Source organism: Rattus norvegicus, chromosome 14, assembly GCF_036323735.1.
Source record: "Rattus norvegicus strain BN/NHsdMcwi chromosome 14, GRCr8, whole genome shotgun sequence".
Taxonomy (NCBI): Eukaryota; Metazoa; Chordata; class Mammalia; order Rodentia; family Muridae; genus Rattus; species Rattus norvegicus.
In genome coordinates, this window is record NC_086032.1 from 16012557 (window position 1) to 16024844 (window position 12288).

Sequence of the window (12288 nt, forward strand, 5' to 3'; positions counted from 1 at the left end):
CCACATTTGCCTCTTAAATAAAAATCCCCTAGACGGTTGTGGATGTAGCTTAGTGGCAGAATACTTGGTGTTTGCACGGACCTGACCCTTGAAAGAACATTTCCTGGCTTCTCAAATTCCCTTAAATCTATCTCGCTTGCCGCTCAGCATTTCAGAGTAAACACGTCACTGTTATCTAATTGGATTGTTTTGTTTGTTTATTGTTCTCTTCCCAATGAGATTGATTTTAGAGAGTAGGGGATTATTCCCCCAAATCTTCCACAGTGCCTACAAGAACTTGGTTTTGAATAATTTCCTAACTGTATGTGTTAGAGGTAGAAAGGATGTTAGACACCAGGCATTGGCCAATCCCTGGCTCCTCCAGATGGCTTCCTCTAACCCTTGGCCTCCTTGCCTGCCTGCTTGCTTGCTTGCTTGTTTGCTACTTTTTAAAGATTGAGTCTCTCGTCTGGCTGTCCTAAAACTCACAAACTAGTCAAGGCTGGCCTTGAATTCACATATATCTGTATCCTACTGCTTCCTGAATGCTGGGATTAAAGGTGCGTGCTGCTATGCCTGCCTTCCTTCCTCCCGCCCTCCCTTCCTTCCTTAGATTACTTAGCTTATTATCCTCAGGGATCTTCAATGCATGAGCCAGAGTGGGTGAAAAGACAGCCTTACCTTGTGACAGGAAGCTAATGTCTTTAACAGACAGGAATCACGCATTCAAGACATTTGCTGATATTTGGGGCTCCTCGAAAAAATACACAGGCCATCTAGAAATGTGTAAACTTTCATTGAAGACAGGTTTCACTGATTGGTAAATAGTAGACCTTTCCTCACTCCAGACAAAATTCCTCTGAAATCACTCTTGATCAGGACAAGCTGGGAGTCAACACAATTGCTGTCAAATCCTCTCACAAGTTTACCCTAGCTGAATACGACTTTCCTTGCCACCTTCCCTCACTGCAGAACTCCCAGAGAGTGATTATATGGATTGCCACATCAGTCAGAGGACTGGCGAAATGGCAAGGGTGGGGCTTGAGGTGACCAGAGTTCCATTCCCAGAACCCATGCGTGGTGAGCCTCACAACCGCCTCAAACTCCAGCTCCAGGGCAGCCATTTCTCTCTTCTGGCCTTTGCAAACACTGCCCAGATGTACACAGGCCCACACTCGGACGGGACAACACACATGATTTAAGACGCCACATAAACATCTTTATAGAGATGTTTTAAAGGAACTAAGAGCTACAGGAAACAGTAAATTCTGTTAGTGGAAGTGTGGATGGGGCCAAGTTAGCCTGTGTGGGAGTTGGAAACTGCCCTGGAGAAGAGGTCCAATGAATTAAATAGAAAAGAATGTCTCTGGGCAGAAGCTCAGCCTCCTCCACGCATATTTCTCAACTGTTGCCATTCCTCACGCTGCAGGTGGTTTTGAGTGCGGCTGGGAGGACTCCCATGCAAACATCATTGCACAGTCATAAGGTCGTCCAGCTCCCTCCAGGTAACTTACTTTAGGGGGAAAAAAACTAACAGTGACTCCTAACTAGTTAGCCGGTGGCCCTTGCGTCTGATAGCGGGTTTGTACATAACCCCTAAAGATTGTGTATTTTGACTAAATAATTATGAGGGAGACATATGCCTACAGTATGACTTCATATATATACCCTAATTTTTAATTCAAAAAAATTTAGCATATATGCGCTGAAGCCATTTTGTGAAAGAATAGTGACATCAGTGTACTAAATAAACTTGGTTTTTTGAAAAAAAATGTCTTTTGTCTGCCCTTGGTTACTGTGTGCTTCAGGAGAATTCTCATTTACCCTTTATCCCTTTGCCATTTGGCTTTCTCTCATGGTGTTGATGTCAGCTGAGATAAAAAACATGAAAACACTTTAAGGGTCTCCTTAAGTACAGAAAAAAAAAAAGAACTTCTATGGCATGGAATAAAACACGGACTCAGTTAGAGGGCCCATTGCTGTGGTGAAACACCATGATCAAAAGTAACTTGGGGAGGGGAGGGTTTCTTTCACCCGTGTCTCAGTATCACGTGATATCATGGAAGGCAGACAGGTCAGGAAATCAAACAGGGCAGGGACCTAGCAGCAGGAGCTGATGGAAAAGAGGCTATGGAGTGATGCTTACTGGCTTGTTTACCGTGGCTCGCTTAGTCTGTTTTCTTATACCACCCAAGACCACCAGCCAGAGGTGGCACCACCCACAATTGGCTGGGTTCTCCCAGTTGAGTCACTAAGTAAGGCTTGTCTATAGCTTGATCTTATAATGTCCTCAATTGTAGTCCCTTCCTCTCAGATGACCTGACCTTGTGTCAAACTGACATATAGCTAGCTAATACATTACCTTACAACAACATGTAGGGACTGGAGAGAGTGCTTAGGAGCATTGACTGACCTTCTGGAAGACCCAGGTTCAATTCCCGTGACAGCTTATAACTGTCTGTAACTCCACTTCCAGGGGATTTGATTTCCTGTTCCACTATGCACAGGCAAAACACCCACGTGGTTAAAATTAAATAAAAATACGAAGAATTATATAGCCTGGAACTGATTCTCGAATTATCTAGAGTAACACTATTCTAGTGAGCTATAAGCCCAGCAAACCAAACACATCTTCTCTTCTCTCTCCTAAAACTGCATATGTTCAAGGGACATGAAGCCTCAAGTAGGAATGGTGGAGCCCCAAATGGTGAATCAATTATTTAAGATCTGAAGAGGGCATCAGATCTCACTATAGATGGTTGTGAGCCACCATGTGGTTGCTGGGAATTGAACTCAGGACCTCTGGAAGAGCAGTCAGTGCTCTTAACCACTGAGCCGTCTCTCCAGCCCCTGGAGTCTCTTTCCAGGTGTGCTTCTCAGAGTTAGCTTACAAGGAAGGGGTGAGATTTGGAAAAGCGAGAGAGCAACACCGATCTTCAGAGGACCACTAGGCAAACCGGAACACCGTGACTCTCAGCTCGTCTTGGTCTCTTCCTGCACAGCTGGTTTGTCTTCCCCATTGCTGACCTGAGATCACTGGTGCTCCCGGGTCCCCCAGGAGAAGCAGTGGATCTACAAAGGTCATACTGATGAAGAAGTAGCAGCTTCCCGTAAGTCGCAGCCCTTATTTGGCAAGCGGGGCTCAGTTTCCTTGCAAGCTGCGTTGTCCAGCTGGCCTAGTGCATCTGTTAGAGTAGTCAATAATTCTTTCTCCTGGCCCCTGCTTTTCCCACTGGGATTTTTTACTTCCCAGCATCCTCACTTCGTTCCCGTAGGAAACCCTGTGTTCCTGTAGGAAACCTTTCCTTCCCACGATGTCTAATAGAGAGACTCTGTTCCCTAATTGATACAATTGCGTACAAAAAATAGTTATTTTCATAAATTATGTTTCAGTTTATCTATTAGTGACTTTTCTAAGGCTGTGATAAAGGCCACGTATAGAAGGAAAGGTTTATTTGGGGTTATGGTTCCTGAGGGATAAGAGGCCACCATGGTAGCAGGCAGCAAATAGGAAGGCAGAAACTGCTGAGAGCTCCCATCTTGAACTGCAAACAGGAAGGTACTAGGGAACTCAGAATGGTTTATGGCTTTGAAACCTCAAAGCTCCACCCCCAACCCCGCCCCACCCCCAACCCCGCCCCACTCCATCCTACTCCCAACCCCATGCCACCCCACCCCCACCGCGCCCCACCCCCAGTCATACTTACTCCAGCATCCAAACAGTAACACCAGCTGGGAAACAAACTTGAAACATCGGAGCCTATGGGTAACTAGGTAACATTCTCACTCAAACTACTGTAGTTGAATGTTACTTCAAAGTCTCCTCCTTGTTTTCAGTAAAATAGCCACCCCGCTTTCAACTCCACTCTGTTACTGGTTTCGAACATAGAGCATGCGTATAAAAGCAGCGAATAAAATGAGAACACGCAGATTTTACGTTATTATTTTTAAAAAATAAGAACTGTCTGGGCGTGATGGTACATGCCTTTAATCCCAGGACTCCGGAGGCAGAAACAGGCAGAAGCAGGAAGATCTCCGAGAGTTCCCGGCCAGCCTGGTCTGCAGAGTAATTTTCAGGACAGCCAGAGGTACACAGAGAAACCCTGTCTCAAAAACAAACAAACAAACAAACAAACAAACAAACAGCAACAAAAAACCCCAACTGGCTCAAATGCTTCACACACACACACACACACACACACACACACACACATTTTTATGGTTCTAAACATGGGTTGACGCTGTCAACTTTCTCTTAGTGCCTTTTTTTTCTTTTTCTTTTTTCAGAGCTGGGGACCGAACCCAGGGCCTTACACTTGCTAGGCAAGCGCTCTACCACTGAGCTAAATCCCCAGCCCCCTCTTAGTGCCTTTGCCAAGTGGTCGTATGTCACGTGCGGATGGTTTGAAGGAAAAGTGAGAGTCTATTCTACAGTCCTACTAGGAGTGACTGACACACAGTCTCACTCCACTCTTCATCTTCTGCGTGTTGGTCACTTAGCAGCTGACCTCACTGATGGTGACTAAGGTCTGTATTATGTAAGATGGTGCTATCTTTTCCTTCACAAAACTGGAAGGTAGCTTTAATGAATCCCCGCTAAGAAAACCGAAGCAAATGACGTCATTATGTCTTAAAATAAAAGATAAGGAAATTATAAAAAAAAAATAAAAGGAAAGGAACTCATAGTGAAGTAAAAATAATAAAAGTAAAATAATAAATAGTAAAAATAATAAAGCAACATAAGCTAGGAAAAGTTAAGATGTGCTTCTGCTGTAGGAGTTTTTTAATTTTACGGCCCAGACGCACACCCTCTTCTTGCCTCCACATTCATACACGGACACATAACATGTAATTAAAAAGAAGTCTTTAGTAAAACATGTGATTCTTGTTCCCCACCTGCACACACAAGTTTATACTGTTTGGCTTCAGAACTCCTGTCTCCTTCACCACTGCGTGCCTACGTATAGAGCAGGCCCTAACATTTCGGAATTCCTTAACAAGAGGTTTTTTGTTGATTGGCGTGTGTGTCACCCTAAGTTTTCTCAAAGGTCTTTACCAGAGCCTTTTTAGCTGCTCTGGTCATGCTTACTTACAAGTGCCCTCATTTCTACCCTCAGCCTGGCCTGCACCTCGCACCTACTCTGCTTCGCCCCGCCCCGCCCCGCCCCTTCCCCTGACCTCTGCCTGTATGAGATCCCAGTCCCACTTTTCTTTTTTAAAGATTTGTTTATTTTAAGCACATGAGTACACTGTTGCTGTCTTCAGACACACCAGAAGAGGGCATTGGATCTCATTACAGATGGTTGTGAGCCACCATGGGAATTGCTGGGAATTGAACTCAGGTCCTCTGGAAGAGCGATCAGTGCTCTTAACTGCTGAGCCATCTCTCCAGTCCCCGAGTCCCACTTTTCAAAACCGAATCCTGGGATGCCCCTGGATCAGACGCTGAAGTCTCTGACTGACAAGTGCCTTCACATAGGAAGATCTACTCTCTTGGTGATATTTTAAACTGTTTTCCTACACCAAGAAGCATTGTATTCCTAAACAATTAATAAAAACAAAGACCTGGCTCTATGACTTTATTTTTTATTTAAACTGGCAAGCTCTCAGTTAAGTAATTGGGATAGATGTTTGTGTGAGAAAATGGAAAGTTGTTTCCTGCCCACTGCTGAAGAAAGCATCCAGGCCTCAGGCACGACAGCCTGGTGCTTTCTCCATTGAACCACAAGTCAAGCCCAGCAACAGGGCAATTGAACAGTCTAGCCTTCATCTGTGAATAAGATTAGGATCTGTAATAAACTTATAGGCGATAAGAGGAGGAGGAAAAGAAGATCAGAGAGAAGGTGTCTTAGTGTTCTATCAATCGAAGATGCAGCATGACGTGGCCACTCTTACAAAGGAAAGCATTTAATTGGGACTGGCTTACACATTCAGAAGATTAGTCCATTGTCCTCATAGAGGGGAATGTGGTGACAGACAGACAGGCCTTGTGTTGGAGAGTTTACATCTGGATTGGCAGGCAGCAGAAGAGAGAGAGAGGAACACTGGGCCTCACTTGGACATTTTGTGGGGTTGGGAGTGGTTAGGGTTTGAGACAGGGTTTCTCTGTGTAACCCCAGCTGTCCCAAAAACTCACTCTATTGAACAGCCTGGCCTTGAACTCACAGAGATCCAGCTGCCTCTGCCTCCTGAGTGCTGGGATTAGCCGACCCTATGACACACTTTTTCCAACAAGGCCACACCTCCTAATCCTTCTCAAGTAATGCCACTCCCTGATGACTAACATTCAAATATCTGAGCCTATGCCTATTCTTATGTAAACCACTGGGGGGGGGCGAAAGAAAAAGAAAGAAAGAAAGAAAGAAAGAAGGAAAGACAGACAAACAGAAAGAAAGAAAGAAGTCAATTAGAGGGAATGGTGCCAAGTTATAAATAACTCTTTGCTTTCCATAAAAGTCTTCCATAAATCAGGAATGGTGGCTTGTACCTGTAAGCCCAGCATTTGGAAGAAGACTTAGAAAGTTTATGAATTCAAAGCTAGTCTGGGATGTACAACCAGATCCCATTTCAGGAAAATATTAAAATTTTACTTTACAAATAGTGAAACCTTACCCCTTGAATGTGCTATGTTTCAAGGCTATTTTAAAGATTTATTTATTTATTATATATAAGTACACTGCCGCTGTCTTCAGACACACCAGAAGAGGGCATCAGATCTCATTACAGATGGTTGTGAGCCACCTTGTGGTTACTGCGATTTGAACTCAGGACTCTGGAAGAGCAGTCAGTGCCCTTAACCACTGAGCCATCTCTCCAGCCCCAAGACTGTATTTCATAGGGGATAAAAATTTACACAATGTCTATCGTGACCTTGGGTTTTCCTACTTGTTTCCTATTATGATAAAAATCAGTAATACCCAAATGCAGCCACACAATAATCTTCCCCTGGCTGAACTTGATGTAGGAGTAACAGCAGTTTTCCCTGAACAAGGCAGCAAATCGTGTCCAGTTCATCTGCCTTCCTCTAGGTAACTGGCAGATAAGGCCTTTGTTCCTGTTGTCCTTCTGTTCTGATGTTAAACAGGGGCTGTCCCACTAAGGAGCCTAGTGACTTCTTCTGACTCTCACAATCATTAAATCTTTCAAGGTCGACTAAAGTGTCACCACCCTAAAAATCTACTGCGTAGCATAGATTACCCTCCTGCGGGCTGGAGAGGTGGCTATAAAATTTATCTATTTATAAAATAAATAACTAAATAAATCTTTAAAAAAAGATTACCCTCCTGTAATATTATCTATGAGCTTAATTTAAAGTTTGCGTAGAAGGTAGATAGGTTCATTATTTTTAAACACGCATACACCAGCTACACACACACGCACACACACACACGTCTCAAGGAAATTGTGGGAGGTGATGTCTGTGTCATGTTAACTTGAGGATGGATCTACAAACTCAGTAATTTGTACACATTAAATATGTACAATTTTTCATTTAGCCCTCACACATCAATGTTTGGTTTGTGTGTTTGTTTAGGACAGGGTCTCTTCCAGGCCAGACTAACCTCAAACTCCCGAGGACTGCAGATGTACCACAGGTGAGCCCTCCAGCAACTGAGCTGTATCCTTAGCTCAGCTTTGCGTGTGTGTGATATGTGTGCATGTATTTGCACATATGTGTACATGTTCCCATGTATGTGTTTCTGGGAGTGAGAACACAAGCGAACCACAGCCTCAGGAGAAGTTTCTTAGGTACAGTTCTGTAACGCCCACCTCGTCCGGCAAGGAAGACTCAACACCGATGGATCCTTGTCAACAGCCTTTATTGCAGGACACCTTCATTGCTGATACGGGGACCTCGAGCAGCAAAATCGCTCGCCTTATATACACAACAGTATGCTAATAATCCTTCAGGGATTGGCGGGGCACGGGTCACCCCACTATCACCCCACTACTTATCCTCCAGGGATTGGCGGAGAATGAGTCACCTCACTAGCATGGTACCGCCCCTCATTAGCATATTACTGGCCAACTGACACCAGGTGCAAAACCTGCGCATGCGCAGTACCGTTGTTCACCACTGGAGGGCGCCATACACAGTTCACCTTGTTTTTGAGACAGACTATTTCACTGGCCTGGACCTTGCCAGGTGGGTAGGCTACCTTGCCAGTGAGCATGGAAGGTGTATTTATCCCCTGCCCTGTGCCTCATGTCATAGCCATCAGGCCACTGTAATGGCCACAATGGCAGATTTTTTTTTTCTTTTGTAATGTGGATTCTAGGGATGGAACTCAGTCTTCATGTTCCCAAGGCAAACTAGTTAAGGACTGAATCATACCCTCAGCCACAGAAAATAATAAGTGCAGAAAAAAAATCACAATATGTTTTTCTCTTCAAGCTCTCAAATGTGAAAACAGAAGGAAAAAAAAACTCTTCAGTGGGTTTTTTTTGGGGGGGGGGTGGATACTTTATTTTTTTTTAAGGACCTGGCAGCAAGTTTTAAGAAAAATAAATCAGGGCTGGAGAGATGGCTCAGTGGTTAAGAGCACTGACTGCTCTTCCAGAGGTCATGAGTTCAATTCCCAGCAACCACATGGTGGCTCACAACCATCTGTAATGGGATCTGGTGCCCTCTTCTGGCCTGCAGTCACATATGCAGGCAGAATGCTGTACATTAAATAAATCTTTAAAAAAAGAAAAAAGAAGAAGAAAAATACAGTGGTAGAGCGCTTACCTAGGAAGCGCAAGGCCCTGGGTTCGGTCCCCAGCTCCGAAAAAAAGAACCAAAAAAAAAAAAAAAAAAAAAAGAAGAAGAAGAAAAATAAATCAAAGGATTGAATTAAACCTAGGATTATAGGTGTATCCACCAACAGCCCTAAATAGTTCTCTTTTCCCAAGGAAGAAAAGAAATAAATGGACTTGCTGGCAAAATTCACAATAGATATACAAAGTAGCGGAGAAGGGGAGGAACAATGTAACAAGAAGCTATCGGCCAGTGAAGTGGCTCAACGTGGCGGTGCTTACTGCCCACCCGGGCAACCGGAGTTGGATTCTAAAGTTAGCTTTCGAAGAGGCTGAAGTGTCTTAGCGCTGATTTTCATCTGCAGGTGGTCATTTCACCAATCAAAATTTGACAAAATTTTGGGGGTTTTGTTGTTAAAACAAAGCAGGCGCTCCCCCTAGTGGCTACTTTACCAGCTTCTCAAAGCAATGTATTTTAAGCAGACCAGAACATTCTTAACGCTGGTTTCTTTTCTTTCTTATCTTTTTTATGTGCACGGTGTTTTGCCTGTGTCTAAGCCTGTGCACCACATACATGCAGGGTATCTGCAAAAGGCAGAAAACGGTGTCAGAATTCCCGAGAATAGAGTTACAGACAACTGTGAGCTGATAATGCGGGTGCAGGGAATTGAACTCAGGTCCTCTGCAATAGCAGCCAGTGCTTGCTTGCTTTTAACAGCTGAGCCATCTCTCCAGTCCCCTCCCATTTGGTTTCAAGTAAGAGTAATGAAAATTCCTGTTGACTGCTTTTTGAGTTAATTTTTTAAAATTCTTTTTCTCTTCAGATTTTATTTATATATTTATTTTATACATATGAACGTTTTGCCTGCAGGAATGTATGTGCACCAAATGCGTGCCCGGGCTCAAGGAGGTCAGAAGAGGGCATCAGATCCCCTGGAACTGGGGTTCCATATGGTTGTGAGCTACCATGCCATTGTTGGGGACTGAACCTGTCCTCTACAAGGAGCTATTAGTCATTGATAGTTGCTGGAAAAAGAGGGAGTCAATTTTCTTCAGAAATGCAGTGCCTATGAAGCTGAGCATGCTCCGAGGAAGTCTGCACATGCAAAAATATATAAACAGCACAAATTGGACTTGGCAAGTGAAGACAGAGAAGGGGAGAGAGAGAGAGAGAGAGGGGGGGGGGAGGGAGGGAGGGGGAGGGAAAGAGAGGAGTGGGTCTGGTGGAGTTAGAGGAAGGGTAATATGATCAAAAACATATTGTAGGAAATTCTCACAAAATTAAAATGTCGCTTTAAATCTTATGATTGAAGAATTGGGACAAACTTTGGAAGTTAGCCATCTACCTGTTTATCCCATCTACCTGTTTATCCCACAATTATTAACTGACTTGGTCCAGTTCCTACACTTGAGGCATGTCCCTGCGCTGCTCCAAGAGTTGGGGGTACAACGATGAACAAACCCCTGAGTTTCTATTACCTTCTAATCTCGTGCAGAGCCTCACACAACAGTCAACTGAACCAGTGGCCGTGTCCGCATTGGCTGGTAGAGGGTCTGAAGACATGACACAGAGGAAGGGTCTGGGCCGGAAGAGGATGAAAAACCAGGGAGAGCATCTCGAAGGGGCTGTCACCGAGCGAAGACCTGAAATCTGGGAAACAAGATGTAACCAGCTTCCATGAGAGGAACTAGCATGTGCAAATCACATGTAGTCAGGCCTACGAGGTCTTTGTCTGTCTGGTCTTCCATAGCAAGTTACCCTCGACTAGGGCTGGAGAGATAGCTCAGTGGTTAAGAGCATTGACTGCTCTTCCAGAGGTCCTGAGTTCAAATCCCAGCGACCACATGGTGGCTCACAACCATCTGTAATGAGATCTGATGCCCTCTTCTGGTGTGTCTGAAGATAGCTACAATATGATAAATAAATAAATCTTTAAAAAAAAAAAAAAGGAGAATTACACACAAACATTCATTTTCCCCAGTTTGGGAGGAGAGTGTCAGGAAGAAGGCTCCAGCAGACCTGGTGTCCAGGGAGGGACACCTTCTTGATTGACAGGCAGTTGTCTTGTATTCTCATGTTGATGGGCGGGGAGCACAGAAAAAGAACACTTGGCAAAGAAAGTGTGGCTCTGACCCTGGTGTGCTCTCTGTTTGCTTGTGTGTCTGCTCTTGTGCTCAAGGGATGGCTGTGTCATAAACCACAGAAGGAGGCCACAAGGCAGATGTTTAAAGGCTAGAAAACCTGTGACTAAACCCAACTAAAGCTATTGGGGTCTGAGACTGCTACACAGTGACAAGGACAAGGGGAATTATTACCCGGGGGTGGGGGGATCTCATCCCATAAAACGCCCTGTGTAAGGTTCTAGAGTTAATAATTGTCAGATGTCAGAACAAAATCACAGCATTTGTGCATAGGCTCAGGGAAGTGGCAAAGTTTGCCCTCCTGGTCTGAATGCAATTGAGACTAGTGTGTTCAGAAAAGGCCCACGTTGATTTTTCTCACCTCACCCCCACATGAACACAGAGACAGCTCCTACAGAGACTGGCTAAACCAGCCTCACTTTCCTCCCTGCCCAACTGTATAGGATAAGCACTCCAAGCTTCTCCAGCTGCTGCAGCTTCTCCACTAGAGAGCCCAGCCACCCAATCCCAGGTCTCCTGTGTGTCTCTGTGCCTGTCCTTTCTTCATTCCCTCGCCTCCCCAGTCAGGTCAGTCACTGGAACTGTGTTGAATACCACCCTACCTTTGTACGTTCAGGCAGTTGGGGCACCCACAGCTCCTCAGATTCATGACAAGGCTCGGGGCGTTTGTTAGAAATGATAATTCGCTGGGCTGGAGAGACTGCTCGGTGGTTAAGAGCACTTGCTGCTCTTTCAGAGGAGTGCAGTTCTGTTTCCAGGACCCTCACGCTGGCTTATAACATCTGAAACTCTAGTATAGGGGATCTGACATCCTCTTCTGGCCTGTGTGGGCACCAGGCATACACACGTACGTGCACATGCACAGACTTATGGTTAGACAAAAACACGAATATACATAAACAAACAAACAAGTGTGTGTGGCTCCATTTCTGGATAAATCACCACCCACTAGGCTGCAAACATCAAGATTAGGAAACTTGCATATGGAAGTATTCCTCTAGTAGAACACTAGCCCCCCTCATGAGCACTCTTGATCTAACTATCCTCAGGTCTTGTCCATATATAACTATAGATTTCTTTTGATTTGGACTCTAACACGGTGGCAGGTGGCCTTGGATGAAGTTGGTCTAAGAAACTGCTTAGGTTACACAGAATCATAACAGCTTGATTCCTATGTTAGCGTAAGACTAGTTACCATCCCACAGCTGTTTACCCCATCTGTGTTTAGAATTAAGAGTTGCCTGGGGGTGGCAGTGGGCACATGCCTTTAAGTCCCAGCATTCCCAAGGCAGAAGTAAGTGGATCTCTGAGTTTGGAGCCAGCCTGGTCTACAGAGTGAGTTACAGGACAGCCAAGACCACACAGAGAAACCCTGTCCCAACGGCAGCAGTAACAACAAAGAAAATCAATTTAACCTTCACCCCAGCT